This window comes from Chelonoidis abingdonii, chromosome 2, assembly GCF_003597395.2.
Source record: "Chelonoidis abingdonii isolate Lonesome George chromosome 2, CheloAbing_2.0, whole genome shotgun sequence".
Taxonomy (NCBI): Eukaryota; Metazoa; Chordata; order Testudines; family Testudinidae; genus Chelonoidis; species Chelonoidis abingdonii.
Window position 1 is genome coordinate 294,754,751 of NC_133770.1, and position 20,286 is coordinate 294,775,036.

The window sequence follows — 20,286 nt, forward strand, 5'->3', positions numbered from 1 at the left end:
CAAAGGAAGAAACCTCAAAAAGCAAAAAAAAATGATAACCTGCCTTTCACACCTGCAACAAATACCACCTATTACCATCTCATTACACTCCTGTTAATCAATATAGGTCAGCGGGCTTGGCAGATTTTTGCACTGAGCCCAGTCATCCAGTTGAGCTATATGAGGACTGCCCAGAGAACACCAATAACTCTATTTCAAGTGAGGCCATGAGAGAGACTTTTCCTTGCTAGCCAAACATTTAAATTGTTCTGGTCATCTCTCTCATTGCATGAAGTGAAAATCACTCTGGATTGTTCTTCCCTTCCCTCACCCCACCATACTATTTCTCTTTTTTCTCTTCTGCTGCCATCTAAAAGCAGCAAGCTCTTTTCTCCCGCACACCTGCCAGCAAGCATATTTCAGGGATTCTTTGGCCCCTTTCCCCAAATCTGCCATCTTCTCTTGTAATAGATGCAAAGGAGCAGGTGTCAATCACCATAGCTCCATTGACATGTCTTTGGTGGAGCTACCCTGATGTATCCACCAGATAGGGCTTGTAGGCGAAAGGATCTCCTCTCTCCGAATTCAGTGTCTGTGCTGGCATTTCAAAAATGAACAACATTGTATGTCATTCAGGTTTCTATATTGCCTGGACTAGAAAAAATAATCATTCTTCCCCACACATTCCAGAAACATAGCCCCCTCTGCTTTTTCTTCATGCTGATCAACTTTTGTTGTCCAAAAACATACAAAATTATATTAAATGCCTTATTGTTCCCAAGCGCTACTTTTGACATTTCTTATCCTCTTGACTGGACTGCGATCAGGTCTTCTTCTGCAGTGGATGGTGATTCCTGTCCGCAAGAAAGCCATTTTACCTTACATTTAACCATCATTGTCTGGTCAGCTGGCGGCATGTATCGCCCAGTCTATGAATGCACGGGGTAATGTGTGTCTGAGTGATCTCTGATCTAGCTCGTCCGTTCTGGTATTCTGTCTGTGTGTGTGCGATTCCCTGTGAGCAGTTGTGTGTGAGCAGAGATGGAGCTTTCCATTGCCAGGACGAGAGACTCGGTGTATTGGGAAGAATACGCAGTCATGAATGACATCCACCATCAGATCTGACTTTTCTTGCCTGCCTGTCATAGCAGGCGATCATGCTCATAGCATGTGATCCACTCATAAATCTCATTGCTGGTTTAGTTGACCTATCCTTTCCGTTGGACTCTGGGACCTCTAATAGATTGCTGAATCATCCACTTGTGGATTTAGATCTTGACAGGTACATAATAATTTCCTCTCAGTCATTTCTATAGCTGTAAGACATTATCAGCAACAGAAAGGCTGCCCCAGTTCTCCAGAAACAATCTATGTCTTTGTTATAGTGTTCAGATGTAGGCAGGGGTAGGCAAACCTTATGGCACGGGTGCCGAAGGTGGCACGCGAGCTGATTTCCAGTGGCACTCACACTGCCTGGGGTTGGCTCGCCAGTTCTGGGGGGCTTCTGCATTTTTAATTTAATTTTAAATGAAGCTTCTTAACCATTTAAAAAACCTTATTTACTTTACATACAACAATAGTTTAGGGTTATATTATAGATTTATAGAAAGAGACCTTCTAAAAGTGTTAAAGTGTATGACTGGCATGCAAAACCTTAAATTAGAGTGAATAAATGAAGATTCGGCATACTACCTCTGAAAGGTTGCCGACCCTTGGATTAGGGACTTTGCTGGATCTTCTGGATAACAGGTTGCTGTTTCCTGAGTGGTCCATCCTGGCCAGAGTTTCCTTTGCAGCAGCTTCTCTCCGTTCTTCCTCTTCTGGGCCCCTTACACTTGGGGCTGGTTTAATGCCCACAAGCAGGTCCAAACAGTTCCCCCAATAAAGTCCATCCAAAGGTTCAGGCTTATCTCTGGCTCTTCTGCTATCCACAGGGACTCTTCCCTGGCCGTAGCCCGCCCATCACAGGGTCGCTCCGCATAATTGTCTTTCCCTGGAGCTTAATCCTCTGGCTCTGACTTCCTTCTCTTGCCAGCGTCCCCTGTGTTCTGAGGGAGAAGAAGGCAGTCTATATACTGTCCTCCTCTAGGAAGCTTCTCCTGATTGGCTCCCAGAGAGTGGAGCCCTGCCTCACCCTACACCCTCATCCCTTAAAGGAATATTTTCCTGGGGTTCCCCCCATCCAACTTCTAATTCCCTGGGATTGCTTACTTTCTTCTGCAGTCAGGCCATATCCTGGGCCTTTGGTCATTCCAGTATCCTGGAAGGGGGTCTTCTGGCCTTCTCTAGTATACTCTGTTACAATCTGTGTCTGGGCCACAGATCACCCTTAATGACGTTGGCTAAACAACATGGTCTTAGTTTCTTCCTAATAAGTTTTCTTTTTTGTTCTGGTCATAAATGCACTGCTACCTTCCTAGTATATCTTTATCATGACTACTTTTCCCATTCCACACAGCATGTCAGGGGATGGCATTTTTATATCTATGTGCACAGTTGCAGATTTCATAACTAGATCTTATGTTCCCTGCAGGGCTGGCTGATTTTGGGGGAAACGTCTTCCATGGTCCAGCTACTCCTTTTCCTGTAGGTTTTACTTCCACTAAAGAACTTCCTACATAAAGTACATTGACAAGAATTTCTCATGAAGCCTTCAATCAAAAAAAAAAAATCTTTCTACAACAAAGTGACTCACTAGCTGGTGTGCCCCCTTGTGGATGGATGGAGTGTTGCTGGATTTCTTCTCTGTAGTCCTGCCATACAGGTTCACTAGTGGTCCCTTTTTGTCTGGTGACTTGGACTTCTGGCCAGCTCCACTTTGGTCCCACCCCTTTCAGGGTAAACCAGGCTTTTCACCCATTAGCCCCAGACCTCAGACCAGGTCAACAGCCCTGGTCCAGGCCCAATAGTGTGTCTGGAGTCTTCCTGCTAGTCTTCCCAGTAAGGCTGTACTGTTAGTGGCCCTAAGACGGGAGGGTCTAAGCCCGCCCATAACTAAAGGCCTGCTCCCTCAGCTAAGTGGGAGAAACCTCTAAGTTGTGCTACAAGTGATTTCTGGTGACAACAAAGGAGAACACGGGAGTGGGAGTGGAGTCAGAGGTTGAATATCAGGAAATCCGAGAGGGACACCAAGAAGAGAGCTCTGAACAATGCCCACTGCCCCTCAAAGGCATCTAAGGAGTCAGTGGGTGCTGCCCAAAGGAAATCTGCTCAGACATGTGACCAGATGAGGGAATGGAAATAGGCCCCCACAGTTGCACCCCATCCTCCTTCCTCCTTTTGGTGCAACGATGGCCATCTTGGCCAGTGCTAGGAGGTTGACGAGGAGGTCCCCTGACTTTGCGGGGCCACAGCTGCGGTGTGCATAAATCAGGAGGTGTGGGGAGAAGAGCAGGCAGAACCTCAGTAAGAGGAGCTAGAATTGGGGCTGCATCCTGACTCACTCTACACAGATGTGCGCCAGGGTCTCCCTCTCACTTCAAAAGGGACAGGTGTTGAGGGAGTTTGTGAACCTCGCCTGGTACGCACCCGCACTCACAGCTCCATGGAGGAGCCACCAACTGATGTCCCTGGGGGGCCTTGGGTAAGACTGTAGAGGAATCAGGTCAGTCTCTCTTCAGTCCCTTTCTTCTTGCTTCAAAGGTCCCTGGGCTGGCAGCCAGGGACCTTTGAAGCAAGTGGTTAAGATCTCTCTGGTCATACCTCTTGCATCTGCCCTGGGCTACCACCCTTCATTTCTCCCATCTTCTCAAGAGCTGTATTTTCAGCAAAGGTCTGCCCCAGGTTTAAACCCTTTGTCTCAGTCCTCAAGGAAATAAAGGCAAGGCAACTAAATTAACAGAAATAAAGAACAGTACCAGCTTCTCTGTCCTAGCAGGATCCTCCAGCCATCTGTCCTACTGCTCTGTGTTTTGAGGTAGCCTAGATCTCTGCTGTGCTGTCCTCTGGGAGCTGACTAGGAGAGCCTGTCCACCTCCCAGAGCTGGGGCCTTCTGAACTGAGCTGCTCCCCTTTTGAGGTTATTCCTCCAAGATTGGCATGCTTCACATGTGTGGTAGGGCTGGGCTGCCTGAACTCAAAGCTGCTTTTTAACCGCTTCCTGACAGGTGCAGGGTTTGTTCACCCCATCACACTGCCTCTCTTGTTGCAGAGTCAGTCACGTATCTGGTGTGGATTTAAAACATTCTCATCACTGAAGCGCAGAAGAAAATAATTAGGCCAAGTTCACGGTTATGTGGGTGTAAATCTGACAACAACCCAATTTTCCATCAAAAAACAGTTCTGATGGAAAATTTTCAAACAGTGTTAATGCTGAATGTCTCCTGCTATCCCATTCTTTGTTTTCCTATAGCCCACAAAATTACTGCCCACGATAGAAATTTCAAGCATTCCCACGGTGAGAATTAGCTACGAAATCAATTCCCATCTCCTCTTTGATTCAGGGTCTGAACCACAGTCTGAAACTGACTACAGTGATTAACTCTGAAGCAGGAAAAAAAAATAGAGAGTATTAGCAGCACCGTTTGTGTTCATTATATTTTCATTTCACTTGTTACAGTAGGTTCCATACCGCAGAGTTCTGTGTTTACATAATGAAGCGTCTGATATTTAATATTTATTAGTGTGGGGATTTTTGTGTCTGATGCTATCACACACTCTGTCTCTCTCGCTGATACTCTAGCAGTATATGCTCCTTTTTTATAATCCTTTCTCAGTGCCTGCAAAGTCTATCACTAACAGATAGGGATGCCCAGTGTAGCAGCGTCGCCAAACCCAAGCCTAGAATTCACAAGTCAGGACCCCAAAGCAATTCATGTGATTATTAAAAAATAATAATTTGGGGTTCTTTTTATTTACCTTTTGGGTTTTGAACCTGTAGGGATCCAGGAGGGCTAGAAACCTTTTTTTTTTAATTGTCAAATAAAAGCTGAGGTTCTCACATAGTCCCATGACTCCAGGAGCTGGGGTGTTAAGAAAAACACCAAGTATCACCAGCGTCACTAGTCAATCATGAAAGCTGGCAATGTATGGATCATTTTATCCCCGAGGAGTTCCCAAAAATGTTCAAGATGCAAAACTAAGGGCTCTGATTCAGCTGCACTTACTCATGTTGACTGGCACTTTACTATGGGTTAGATGGTGACACTTACCTATAGCCCCATGTCGGGAGCAGGGAGGGCCCTATTAACACAGGGGAGCACCAGGAAGTATTTTGGAATGGGTCTGCACATTGTCTCCAGGAGATCTCAGTTGCACTAGGGAAGGAACGATCTATAACACCTCTTTAGTGGTGCAGCAACCTCTCTACAAGCAATGGGGTGGTGTGGAGCATGGACAGGCATGGCTCTGCCTACTCCTCTCCCCTTTCCTCCCTGCCCCATGCCTGGCAGCTGTGTAAGGAGATGCAACAATCTGGCCTTAGAATTCAAGGCCAGAAGGCAGCACCAGATCCTCTAGTCTGACCTCCTGGACATCACAGGGCACCAGCCTTCACACACTAAACCCAGCATGTCCTAGGTGAGCAGTATCCTCCATGGGCCTCCTCACAGAGTAAGAGTGAGTGAAGATGGCAGGTTCGGGCCCCAGCTGAGTCCCTAAGGTCTGAGGGCTTTACGGCAAAGTGGGAGAAATAATCCAGGTGATACAGACCATAGAGACTAATTCCTCCTAGAAACCTGCACTCAGATCCTGACTCACACTGCTAGGTGAGCTAGGACCTGATTCAAAGATCACTTAAGTCATTGGAAAGACTCCTGTTGGCTTCAGTGGGTAGGGTGACCAGATCACACTAAAATATCGGGACACATTGGGGCACCGTCAGCCCTGCCTACAGTCCACCCCCGCTCCTCACAGGCTCCACCCCTACTCACGTCACACCCCCTCCCCGCCAAGCCAAACAGCTGTTAGGCAGCGGGAAGCGCAGGGAGGGAGGGAGAAGTGGGGATGCAGCACGCTGGGAGGAGTGGGGAACAAGGAGGCAAGGAGGGGGGAGCTTGACTGCAATTTTTCCCTATGGGTGCTCCAACCCTGGACCACCGTGGAGTTGGTGCCTCCCTCCTGCTCACCTCCTTACCTAAATATTGGGGCAAATGGCGTCCTGATAGTACATTGATTGGGACATGGGACAAAGGGTTAAATATTGGGACAGTCCCGATTTTATTGAGACATCCAGTCACCCCATCAGTGGGCTGTGCAGATGCTGATAAGCTCAGTGATGCAGAGTCTCGGCCTTGCCCCACACCGTTTGAGACAGCACAATGGCAGTGTGAACTGACCCCCAATCACTGCCTGGGGTTCCCCTGGAGTGATGGACTCTGCACTGGCAAAGCCCAGTGCATGGTGGAGAAAGGGGGAGAAAGAGGTAGGAAGGGGGATTAGGCAGAGTGCGATATGCTCCAGCAATCCTCAGATAGAGGATGTTCCCTAGGGAACCGCAGTCAGCAGGTGCAGTTTAGATCAGCCCCTGGGTTGCTCTAACCTCCACCCAAGGGCAGGAAGAGAACTGGGGAATGGTAGCCAGCTCCCTGGCAGTCCCTACTGTGCTGGGTGCAGCCAGCAGTCTGACCCAGTGAGTAGTAATTTGTGGGTTCCCTGAAACTCTTCTGCTGGCCTAGCCACTGAAGTTTGAACACTTTGTCCTCCCTGACCTGGCAGCTTTTCCTCATCTCTAATTGTTGTGACTCTGTGAATGTCTTGACCAAATGCCATCCCCTGTCATATTTATCTTTGGAAAATAGCTGATACCTGTAAGTAAAATAAATTCCCTTTGAAATGAGACAGGCGGCCAGGGCCTTATCTCGAGATGGGAGCACAATTGTTTAAATAGTGATTTATTTCTCGTGAGCTTAGCAGATTTGTTTTTTTTCTTTTAAAAGGTTTCTCTGGAGCTTTGCCCAGCTCAGACACATCGGGGGGAAAGGTTAAGATTCTCATAAATGCTGTTACTTAAAAATAAAGAAGACAGGAATCAATGCTGGGCTTCGTTCTGTGCTCCATCAGACACTGAGCATTGACACTGCAGCCCAGCACGAGGTTATCACCTTCCCCAGCGTCTGTGCTGCTGTGGGGGTGGAAACAGCCTCCAGCGTAAATCGGAGCAGCCCCAAGGGCTTTACCTCAGCTGTCTTAGCATTTGCTGAGTGCTAAGGCCTTCCCCCTCTTGTGACGTCAACCTTGGCCTACTCCAGCGCTTGGGCAGGCCTCCAGTTCGTCCCCAGGAGGACTCTTCCTGTGTCCTTTTGGCACCTCTTTATGGTACCCTCTACACCACCAGAGTTTCATATTGGGGTCAGACTGAGGTCCATGATCCCTAGGACCCACCGTACCTATACTGCACACCCAGTATGCTGCAAGGATACTGTATGGGGATTGCGTATTTATCCCATTGTGTCCCTCTTGAAAGTCTCCCTGTGGTTGATCTCCAGCGCTTCTGTTGGCAAAACTTATATCCGTCAAGGGGTTGTTTTTTTCACACCCCGACTGACAAAATTTTTACCGACCCAAGTGCTAGAGAGAGAGAGAGAGAGTGCTCCTTGCAGCAGCTCTGATTGGTTGCTCTGCTCCAGGAGGTGGGCAAGTGGGGCAAGCAGCCAATGAAAGGTTTTTCTCTTAGGCAGGACTCAAATCCACTAGCTTCTTAGGTCATCACCAGACTGGCTCCAGCTCTGGCCAGAATCCTGTGAGAGCTGGCAACACCATTAATCTCACCCTAAACTCAGACCTTGAACCTAGCCCTGCGGCCTGCCTGGCTCATCTCCCCTCATGATGGTGCTCAAGGACTATCTATGGGATCGATGCAGGAGCGAGCCTGGAAAGGGGCTGAGGGAAAGGCTTAGAGACAGTCATGGTAGGAAAAATCCCAGGGAGGAAGCAGGAGGCCTAAGTAGATCGGCCTTAGCTGCTTGATACTGGTCCCTGGGCTGTAGCCCGGATTAGAAGGAGGCCCTGGGTTCCCCGACTGACCCACTAAGGAAAGTGTTGCGAAGACTTCTGGAGACAAGGGTGGAAGGTCTATTGAAGCTGGAGCTGGGCTGAAGACCCGGTGTGAGGCTGCCGGACAATTGTTTTGTTGGACTCTCTGTTATCCCGGGACTACACGCTACCTAGCCGGAGGGTAGAATCACAAGAAGTAGACTCAGGCCTGGAGCAGCTTTCAGCAGGGGGCACCAGAGGCGAAGACCCTGAGAGGCCACGCTCAGACATGAGCAGGCAGTTCAATGTGTAGAAAAATAGTTTTGACTGGGCAAAGGTGAATGATCTCACCTGAGCCAGGCATAGCATGGAAAGAGCCGCAGTGCAAAGCTCCAGCCTCAATCCTACTCCGCCAAGACAGCAGCTGATCTGAAGCAGCCCCCATTCCAGTCCTGAATCCCCACGCTGTCCGTCCCAGCCCCGTCAAAGCACCTCGGGCCTGACCTGCAGTGCCATTTGCTTATTTCAACCAATGGGACTGAAACGTGCAAAGGGACTGGGGGGAAGGAGTGATGATTGGCTGAGTAGCCTGTGATGTCACAATGCTCCTCTGCCTGCAGCACCAAATGGGCACTGTGTGGAAACCAGGCTATTTTGGTGTCCCTGGTTATCACCAGATTGCCACCGATTCTTCCCATTGCTACCTATAACATTCCCTGAAATTTTGGCTTGACCAGACATGGTCTTCAAAAGTTATCATATTACAGACGGACATACCGAGAAATGCCAATGAGTTAAGTCTAACTGTCATATTTGGGGTCAGGTGGGAATTTGCCTCCAGCTCAGATTGGCAGAGGCCCTGGGGATTTTTCGCCTTCTGCAGCATGGGTCACCCACTGGTCCAAACTAGAATAAATGGTGGTTTCTCTGTAACTGAAGTCTTTAAATCATGGATGTCAGTAACTCAGCCAGAGGTTATCAGTCTATTCCAGGAGTGGGTGGGTGTGGTTCTGTGGCATGTGATGTGCAGGAGGTCATACCTGATGATCATAATGGTCCCCTGTGGCCTTAAAGTCTATGTATCTATGAGTGTGAGGTCACATGAGCTGACTGTCAGATCTCTGTCTCTTCAGCCAATTAGGATGGAATTTTATCTGTGGATTATAGTATATGTGCCATTTGCTTGGTTAGTTATAGGATGCCTAGAACTGGGGGAATAGACTCATAGACTCATAGACTTTAAGGTCAGAAGGGACCATTATGATCATCTAGGGTGACCTCCTGCACAATGCAGGCCACAGAATCCCACCCATCCACTCCTATAGCAAACCCTGAGAGTATGTCTGAGTTATTGAAGTCCTCAAATTGTAGTTTGAAGACCTCAAGCTGCAGAGAATCCTCCAACAAGTGACCCATGCCCCATGCTGCAGAGGAAGGCGAAAAACATCGAGGGCCTCTGCCAATCTGACCTGGAGGAAAATTCCTTCCCGACCCCAAATATGGCGATCAGTTAAACCCTGAGCATGTGGGCAAGACTCACCAGCCAGCACCCAGGAAAGAATTTGAAAGAATTCTCTGTAGTAAATCAGACCCAAACCACCATCCATAACTAACATCCCATCAATACCCTCACAACCTAAACACTAGACCACTGGGCATGTACTTACCTGCTGATATCGAAGAATCAGTTGCCAAAATTAATTGCCAAAAGTTAGGCCTATCCCATCATACCCATCCCCTCCATAACTGAGTAATTCACAAAATATAGTGTGTGTGGGGGTATATGGTTAGGAGTCAATAACAATATTTTTTTTAATTTTTGGTGAATCAAAAAAATTAAAAAAAATTTAAATGGTTTTTGTGGAACAAAAAAGCCATTGTTTGTTCACTTGAAATTAAATGCGTTAAATGATTAGCATTTTCCTATCTTTAGCAATTTAAAATTGGTTATTAAAATAAAAATGAAAGGAATTAGCAACACAAAAAGTCATTTTGAAGTCCAAAGAATTGAATGTTTTGTTTAGGAAATGTCAAAATTAAAATGTTTTGAGAGTATATTACCTCTATTTTTTAGGAGTGTTTCATAGATGAAAAAATTAGGACAAAATGTGCTACACATTTGCACGTTTCAGTGTTAAGATGAATATGACTTTTTTTTCTTGAGAATAAAAAGTTTAGTTTTATGGATCATTTATTCAAACAAGTCTCTTGCAGATGTGGGGCGTCCTCACGTCAACTTGATTGTGTCAGCTAAATCCCTCACACCCTCATTTAATCATCTCGGCCCCATTGAAAGACTGCTCCAAACGAAACTACAGAATGAATATTGCCTAATAGGAAAGCTCTTCATTGAGATTCCTGAATGTCCTGTTGAATTCCCACAATAATTGGCTGCTTGTAATTCACATGGCCTGCCAAGGGCTAATCATGATTTAATCCTTTACTCACCTTCTTCTCTCCGGTTGCAACTCATTACACTTAATGCCTACCAGAGAGGCCCCCTTGGGGATATTGGTTGGTAGGCACAGGCTAAGCAGCTGGCACTGGTTCAAGTGCAGCATCACCTCGCGGAATGGGAGAATGAGAAGGACTTGTTGGTACCACCTGTCAGTGGTACTCAGCACCCTGGGGCTGCAGCAGAGCAATAATGAGCCTTAACCAGACATGAAGGGGCTTTTGAGATCCCTTGGGTGAAAAGGGCTCCCTAGGGGTCATGCATTATTAATTGATGATAAGCATATCGGTTACTACAATTAATTGCATGTCACGATTAGCACGGCCGGTGAATAAGTAACATCCGGGCGTTTTCCGTCTGTATTTTCTTCCATGCCCCAGGGAATTCGGACAGAAGAATATTGTCTGGGCAAAAGCCATCGTTCTTTTAGTACCACTAAAGATATTTCCTCTTCAGACTGTGTGTGTGTGGTGTCAACTAAGAGACAGAGAGAGAGAGATTTGATTAGGGAGCGCATCTGGCATTATACTCCACCTCATATGAATCGCCCCTCTAAAACTGTTCCTGTGGCAGTGTTTGTATGTCTACCTTATCTCAATGCAAATCTACCAACACAGAGTCCCACAGCTTAAGGGCATACCAGTGAGTTAATAGACTTTTCCGTCAGGAGTAAACACAAGGAGTAACCATGGAGTCCAGCAAGAGCACAAAACTGGCCAGTTGCCTGTGGGGGTTGAGGAAAATTCCCAATGGTGCATCAGGCAGAGACTACTGGAGCAGAGGCATGTGTTAAGGAACTGGGTCTGCTGGACACAACCTGACCTCACTGTCTCATTTGAAAAGAAGCTCTGATCCCTGCAAAACGGCTTTTTTGCCCCTGATCTCTAGAGTGTCCTTACTTGCATCGGCAGGAGAACTAAACGTGGCCAGCAGCCCTGTCCCTAAAAGGTTTCTTCTCCTCCAGTGGAGGAAGGGACCCTGCCCATGTCTAATAGGGAGTCCGTCTGCCTGGGGAAGCCTCATCTTTTGTGAGATAGCCTGTTCTCACACAGGGCAAGTGACAACATCTCATAACATCCCATAATTGACAGAGGCCTGCCCAAGGAGGAAAGCCCCATTGCTTTACACAGAGTTAGAATGCTAGCAAGAGGTCACAAACCAAAAATACAATCAATAGGTAGGTATGGAACTAGGAGTAGCTGGAGGTACTTAGCAGCACACCCTACGCATAGCTTTGAAGTTGTTTCACTCATAATACAAGGAGAGTTTGAGCAGTAAATGGTTCAAATGGATACTATCAGACACCGAGGCCCACCTATCATAAAATTGCTTCAGTACCCCTGCACTTATCAGTAAGTAGATCTTGTGGGGTGTGATCTGCTGCCTGGGATACTGACTTTACGGGGCGACACGTCCACTAGCTCTGCAGATTGCAAATCATGCAACTGGAAAGCTGGCTGCTTCTGCAGGACGAGAAAAATGTTCCCCTTTGGGGCAATAGCTAAGCTAAATGAGGAAACTGGGGTGACCTATAATGAAAGAGCAGGAATGTATTCAATAACAAAACACATTTCAGCTCTCAGTTTTGCACTGTCGTTGTAACCTACTTTTGGTGGAAATTCAATTACTGTTGCAAATGGATGTAGGGTGATCAGCCTTGAAAATCTTCTCCCTCAAACAGGAAATATTGAATGCACTTCCCTGTTATAAGTCACCCTTTTTACCACCCTGGTCGAAATGCTCAGGATGCTTAGAAGGGAAAAGCCTGTATTAATATTTCATCGGAATTCATTATCAAACTCTTTAATAAAGAGGACTGGAGATCTCAGAGTGTTTTTTCCCCTACACCTTATACAATGGATGCTAAGAAACCACTGAGTTTTGTTTAAGATTTTATTATTGATCTCTTGTATGTGTATTTTTCCAAGCCTAAGCACAGAGCAGATTCCAAGTCCTTTCTTAGCTACTTCCTAGCTCTGCCAAATGTTTAAAAACACCATAACAGAGGATCAAACTAAAAGTATATCTCCAAATAAATAATAATAATAAACAGTAAGAGGACAAAAAAAACCCCAAACCTCGTCACTACAGCTTAGAAACAGAGTCAAAAATGCAGTGAGAGGCAAAAATGCATCCGTTAAAAGTTGGAAGTCAAATCTCAGTGAGGAAAACAGAAAGGACCATAAAATCTGGCAAGTCAAGTGTACAGGAATAATAAGGCAGTCTAAGAAAGAATTTGAAGAACAGCTAGATAAAGACCAAAACACTAATAGCAATTTTTTTTAAGTACATCAGAAGCAGAAGCCTGCCAAAGAGTCAATGTAGCAGCTGGATGATCAAAGTGCTAAAGCAACACTCAAGGCCCTGGTCTATACTGGGGGGGGGGTCAATCTAAGATATGCAACTTCAGCTACATGAATAGCGTAGCTGAAGTCGGCATATCTTAGGTCGACTTATCTGGCTCTGAGGATGGCGGTGAGTCAACTGCTGCTATTCCTCCATTGACTCCATGTCCACCTCTCGCGAGCTGGAGTTCCGGAGTCGATGGGAGTGCATTTGGGGATAGATTTATCAGCATCTAGATGAGACACGATAAATCGATCCCCAATAGATCGATCTCTACCAGCCGATCTGGCACGTAGTGAAGACCTGGCCAAGGAAGATGAGGTGATTGCAGAGAAGTTACATGAATTCTTTGCATCAGTCTTCAGTGCAGAGGATGTGGAGGGAGGTCTTCACATCCCATCACTCTTTTTAGGTGACATATCTGAAGATCTACCCAGATTAATTGGAAAAAATTGATAAGTTAAACAGTAACATGTCACCAGGACAGATGGTATTCACCCAAGAGTTCTGAAGGAACTCAAATATGAAATTGCAGAACTACTGACTGTGGTATGTAACTCATCACATAAAACAGCTTCTGTACCACATGATGGGAGGGTAGCTATTGTAATGGCGATTTTTTAAAAAGGCTCCAGAGATGATGTTGGCAATTACAGACTGTTAATCAAACTTCAGGACTAAGCAAATGGATTGAAACTATTGTAAAGAAGAGAATTCTCAGAGGCATACATAAACACAGTGTGTTGAGGAAGCATCAACATGGCTTTTGTAAAGAGAAATCATGCTTCACCAATCTATTAGAATTCTTTGAGGGTGTCAACAAGCATGTGGACAAGGGTGATCCAGTTGATTTAGTGTACTTGGACTTTCAGAAAGCCTTTGGCAAGGTCCATTGCCACAGTCTCTTAAACAAAGTAAGCAGTCATGGGATAAGAGGGAAGGGGCTGTCATGGATCAATAACTGCTTAAAAGATAGGAAACAAAGTGTAGGAATAAATGGTCAGTTTTCACAAAGGAGAGAGCTAAATAGTTGGGTTCCCCAAGGATCTGTACTGGGCCCAATGCTATTCAACATATTCATGAATGATTGGAAAAGGTGATAAACAGTGAGGTGGCAAAAATTTCAGACAATACAAAATTATTCAAGACAGTTAAGGCCTGTGAAGAGTCCCAAAAGGATCTCACTAAACTGTGTGACTGGGCAACAAAATAGCAGATGAAATTCAATGCTGATAAATGCAAAGCAGTACACATTCAAAAAAGCAAATCCCAGCTATACATACAAAATGATGGGGGTCTGAGTTAGCTGTTGCCACTCAAGAATGAGATGTTGGGTAGTTCTCTGAAAATATCTGCTCATTGTGCAGTGGCAGTCAAAAAAGCAAAGAGAATGTTAGTAACCATTAGGAAAAGGATAGATAAGAGAGGAAATGTTAAATGTTATAATGACACTATATATATATATATATATATGTATACAGAGAAGGGCAATAAAAATGACTATGGGTTTGGAACATCTTCCATACAAGGAGATATTGAAAAGACTGGGACTATTCAGTTTAGAAAGGAAACAATTTGGTGGGGAGTAATATGATAGATGTCTATGAAATCATGACTGGTGTGGAGAAAGTGCATAGGGAAGTGTCACTTGCTGTTACAATCTCAAGCGCAAAATTTTTCAGTGCATTGGCCCGCAGTTATTTAAAGTATTGTTAATATTTCTAACTATATTGTGTTATGCTATGTTACTAATTAAGCCAGAAGCCACCACTGGCTGGTGTATGCGATTGTTGCCACCCTAATAATATTGTTTGTACTATATTACTGTTTGTGTAGGAGGCCAACGGTGACACTAGCCACAGTGTCAAAGGGAGGGTGAAAACCTAAGTGGTGAGCTCTTAAAGCAATATGTTGATTTGGGGCCAATGTGGGGAATGTCACAATAAAAATTGCCCCCCCATGGGGTCCCGTGGGTATGCACCAGCGTTGTATATTGCTAACACTTTTCTATACATTGAAAAGTATCTTGGGAAGGGTTGAAGGTGTGAGTGTGAAGTGAAAGATTCCTTTGCAGGTTACAAGAGGCTAAAAAGAGAGGAAGGGAGAAAGGAATGGGTTAACTCAATGATCCAGCAAGGCCCAATGATAAGAAACAAAACTGCAGTCCAAGGCTAGTGCACACAAACAAGCTTTCTGCTGCCAAACTGCCAGAAGCCTGTATCTAAAGCCCAGCCAGCCCTAAGAAAGAAGAACTGAGCCAGATAAAATGGAAAGGGTTGCAAAACTAATAAGACTGCGAAGGCCAGTGAGTGGGAACACAACAGTCTCGCGACTCTGAAACCGGTGTGTTTTGGGAAAGCTGTAGAAGGCCAGTTCAGACTGGTACGGAGAGCATGGGGGGTGGGATCCCTGGACGGAGTGCCCCCAGAAGAACCCAGGGCTTAAAACCCTCCCAAGAGCTGAAGCAAGATGGAGATTTATAGCAGATCCTAGTCAACCTGTGCACAGGGCAGAACTCTCGTCTACCCTTCCCCCTCTGCTTCTTATGTTACACCCAGGCTTGGCCAGCCTTGGGTTGTATGTGTGTAAGTATGAAAGTGGGTTAGGGCTCGGGCACTAATGCTTTCTTCCTTCCTCTGAGTGATGTGGGGTGCACCCAGCATACACCGCTGTTATTTGGTTAATAAAGCTTTAAACTGAGTCACTTGGTGTGCTCCTTCATCTCCTCACCTAAAGACCCTGCAGCCTCAGCCTGATCACCAGAAGCCCCAGGCAGATTGGTAACATAAATCAGCCACAGAAGTGTTATTTACTCCTTTCACATAACACAAGAACTAGGTGTGATGGTGCACCCCATTAAGCTTTATGGAAATATGCTTAATAGAATTATATTGACACACACTGGAATTGTTTTATGCTAACATATGCTATGTAACATATCTCGTGAAAGATTAAATATACTGAATCTATTCCATCCTATTTGTATGCATTTATCATTTTGTATTCAAAGCCCGATGAAATGCATCCTAGAATACTCAAGGAGTTAATAAGAGGATCTGAGCTCTAGCTATTATCTGGAAAGTCGTGGACAGACAGGAGAGATTCCAGAAGACTGGAAAAGGGCAAATATGAGTGCCCATCTATAAAAAGGGAAATCAAACAACCCAGGAATACACAGCCAGTTAGTTTAACTTCTGTTCCAAGGGAAGATAATGGAGCAAGTTATTAAAGAAATCATCTGCAAACACTTGGAAGGTGGTAAGGTGATAGGGAATAGCCAGCATGGATTTGTAAAGAACAAATCGTGTCAAACACTTTGAGTGCTTTCTTTAATAGGATAACGAGTCTTGTGGATAAGGAGAGCGGTGATGTGGTATACCTAGACTTTAGTAAGGCATTTGATACGGTCTCGCATGATATCCTTACGATAACTAGGGCAAATACAATTAGATGGGCTACTATAGGTGGTACATAATGGCTGGATAACTGTACTCAGAGAGTGGTTATTAATGGCTTCAATCCTGCTGGAAAGGTATACACAGTGGGTTCCACAGGGGTCTGTTTGGGAACCGGCTCTCTTCAATATTTCAATCAACGACTTAGATTGTTGGCATAGAAGTACGCTTATTAGTTTGCGGACAATACCAACTGGGGGGATTGCAACTGCTTTGGAGGACAGGGTCAAATTCAAAATGATCTGGACAAATTGGAGAAATGGTCTGAACTAAACCGGATGAAGTTCAATAAAGAAAATGCAAAGTGCTCCACTTAGGAAAAAATCAGGTTCACACATACAGACTGGGAAGAGACTGTCTAGATCGAAGAGTAAGACTAGCGGAGTGACCAGAAGCTAATATATGAGTTCAACAGTGTGATACGTGCAAAAAAAGCAAACGTGATTCTGGATGCATTAACCAGGTGTGTTGTAAAACAAGACACGAGACGTCATTCTTTCCGCTCTACTCTGCGCTGGTTAGGCTCAAGAGTATTGTGTCCAGTTCTGGCACCGCATTTTCAAGAACGATGTGGAGAAATTGAGAGGTCCAGAGAAGAGCAACAAATGATTAACGGTCTTGAAGAACTTGACTTATGAAGGAAGGCTGAAAGAATTGGTTTTGTTTAGTTTGGAAAAGGAAGACTGAGAGGGGACAGATAGCAGTTTTCAGGTATCTAAAAGTGTGTTCATAGGAGGAGGGAGAAACTTGTTCATCTTGGCTTCTAAGGATAGAACAGGAACAAAACTTCAGCAAGGGAGATTTAGGTTGGACATTAGGAAAAGTTCCTAACTGTCAAGGTGGTTGGACCTGGAATAAAATTGCCTAGAGTTGTGGGATCTCATCTCCTGGAGATATTTAAGAGTAATTTAGATAAATGTCTATCAGGGATGGTCTAGACAGTATTTGGTCCTGCCATGAAGGCAGGGGACTGGACTCGATGACCTCTTGAGGTCCTTCTCATAGAGTCTATGAATCTATGAAAGTTATGAATATTGGCTTGATATACAATAATGCTTAGATTATAATAGCTATAGATACGAACGCGTTGTCAGCTCTTGAGAAGGATGTCAATTAGTCGCTCATCAACAGCTAATGGACAATGAACTCTGGACGGCTCCATCCAATAGAAGTCACATTTGGACTTCAAGGTAAGCATGTACCATGGCTCTACCTGTGTTTCTGAGTCCCATGCATGAGACATTGTGACTTGCCCATGTGACTCCAAAACTCATCTTGTAGCTAGATCACACAGAGGAGAGAGAGGGGTATCCACCAGAAAGAGAAAGTCTTTATTTAAACTCCTGGAGAACCCTATCTGGTCTTCAGCTGGCCCAAGAAGATAGCTCACTCCAAGATCACACCACGAAAAAGAGAAACTGGAACAAAGACATAACTACAGGGTGTGAGTGATTCTGGGACCAGACTAGACGCGAGCAAAAGTCTTGTGGCACCTTATAGACAACAGCACGTTTTGGAGCATGATCTTTCGTGGTGAATACATGCCATCGACAAAGTGGGTATTTCAACCACGAAAGCTAATGCTCGAAAACGTCTTGTTAGTCTATAAGGTGCCACAGGATTCTGTTGCTGCTTTACAGATCCGCTAACATGGTTACCCCTGATACAGACTAAAAGGACACTAGTCTGTGAAAGAAAGTTACTGGAAACTCCTCTGAGGTGAGTTATCTGTATTCAATTTGTCTTCACTGTATTAGCACAGACTTGGTGGTTTTATTTTATTGTGCTGTAATTCAGTTTGTTCTATCTGTTACTACTAGAACCACTTTAATCCTACTTCTATTAAAACTTGTTATGTTTAATTAAAATCCCATTTTTATGTATTAATTAACCCAGAGCATGCATTCATACCAGGGAGGACAGGGGGACAAACAGATGTGCATATCTCTCTATCAGTGTTATAGAGGATGAACAATTTATGAGTTTACCCTGGATAAGCTTTATACAGGGTAAAACAGATTTATTTGGGGTTTGGACCCCATTAGGAGTTGTGCATCTGACTATTAAAGGCAGGAACACTTCTTAAGCTGCTTTCAATTAAGCCTACAGCTGTTAGGGGATGTGGTTCAGACCTGGGTCTTGCTTTGCAGCAGCCTAGTGGGTCTGGCTCAAACCAGGCAGGGCACTGAAGCCCCAAGCTGCCAGAACAGGAAAGCAGAGGAAGAAGAAATCTTGGCAGATCAGTTGACAGTTCCCCAGGGGGTTTCTGTGATCCAACGTGTCACACTAGGGGCCACTCAATGAAATGAATAGGCATCAGGTTTAAAAGAAACAAACGGAAGAAATTCTTCACACAATGTAAAGAGTTCCTGTGAAACTCCTTGCCATGGCAAGTTGTGAAGGCCAAAAGTATATCTGGGTTTTACTGGAGTAAAAGTCCATCAGTGGCTATGAGCCAAGATGGTCAGGGATACAACCCCATGCTCTGGGTGTCCCTAAATGTCTACCTGCCAGAAGCTGGGACTGGATGACAGAGAATGGATCACTCCAAATTGCCCTGTTCTGTTTCATTCTCTCTGAAGCATCTACCACTGACCACTGTCGAAAGACAGGATATTGAGCTAGATGGACCATTGGTCTGAACCAGCGTGGCCGTTCTTATGTTTTTATATGGTTGATGGTTTGGAAAGAAGCATGAACTGTCTAACAGATTGGTTCAGTGGGCGTGGTGTGGGGCATCAGGAAACAGGGTGTCCTTTGAGCAAGGCAAAGCCTCTGATTGCCTGCAGGAGGCTGAGGGCTTGATCCTCCATTGCCTTGCAACCTTGTGGCATCATTTACCTCTATGCAAACCAAGTGCAAATGGTGTGGAGGAGGAATGGTGCCATCAGTAAGAATGAGGGAGGATTTGATCTGCGGCCCCGGCTGGAGCAAACTGCAATTAATGCTGGATGAAGAACTGAACAACCCTTTTGCCTAGGTGTAGGGGATAGGTGCAGTGCCTAGGAAACAGGGAGATCACAGAGACCCTGCAAATGTGACCTGAGCTGAGAAGGAGCAGGCAGTTTGACCTGAGGGGATCTTTGCAGCAGTAGAGGTACCTGGATGGGTCACAAGCCAGAGAGAGTTTTGTAAGAGGATGCTAGATGCTGATCTTAGGAGCTATGCCACTGGTAATATTCCAATATCCCCAAATAGTTACAGAGCCTTAGTGACTAGAACTGCTCGATAGTTTTTATTTTTACCTTTATTAACCAAAACAAAAGCCTTTTATTCTAAAATGACAATTTTTGCAGAAGGATTTTTTAATGAAGAAACTGAAAAAAATAAACCCCAAAATCAGGGGGTGGGTTTTTTTTTTCTTTCAGTTTTTGTCTTTTTTTCCCATTTATTCCTCCCTCCTCTGGTTTTCAGTTGCAAAATGGAAAAAAGGAAAACAGAGACTTTTCCTGCAGCCTCCTCTCTGCCAGAGCCTTCCACTGACACTTGCAGCAGTGCACCGCAGGGTGGGCTCAGCCTGCTTTTCTCTAAGGCGGGTCCCTCCACCTACACGCCACGCCACCAGCAGGAGTGCACAGCATAGCAGTAGCCCAAGTGTTAACCCATTTTAAATCTATGTGAAGAAACTTTACCAAGCACTGAAGAAAGATGGGAAAACATTGTTTATGTTGTGCTCGCCTGCCAAGCCCTTCTACCGATGCCAAGCTCCCCGGGACCATGCTGTCGCCTTAGATCAGGGATGCCGGAGTGAAGTCTCTGTTTGCCTGATGCTGGCATGTGCAGCTTGGAGAAAAGACCAGGCTTATTTGCCTCCTGCTTAGAAACCTATCAAAGGATGCCAAGAATTAAACTCTGAGATTAGGAAACCTGCCACCTATAAGATTTGTGACATTGGCAGGTTACTTAAATCCTTGGAGGGGAATTGCCTCTGCATGGATTCACTTGTTTGGATGCTCTGATTGTCTGCAGAAGAAAGGATTGCCTCAGCCCTCTGGATGGAAGGTTGCCACTGGACCCATGCCATGTATTCAAATCCTGCCAAGCCTCGGTGCATGTTAATACTCCTTAGTCCTTACAGAATGTTTTTTGTGTTCATGGTACTTTACTAATATCCTCAAATTAATCCTCCCAGCAGCCCTG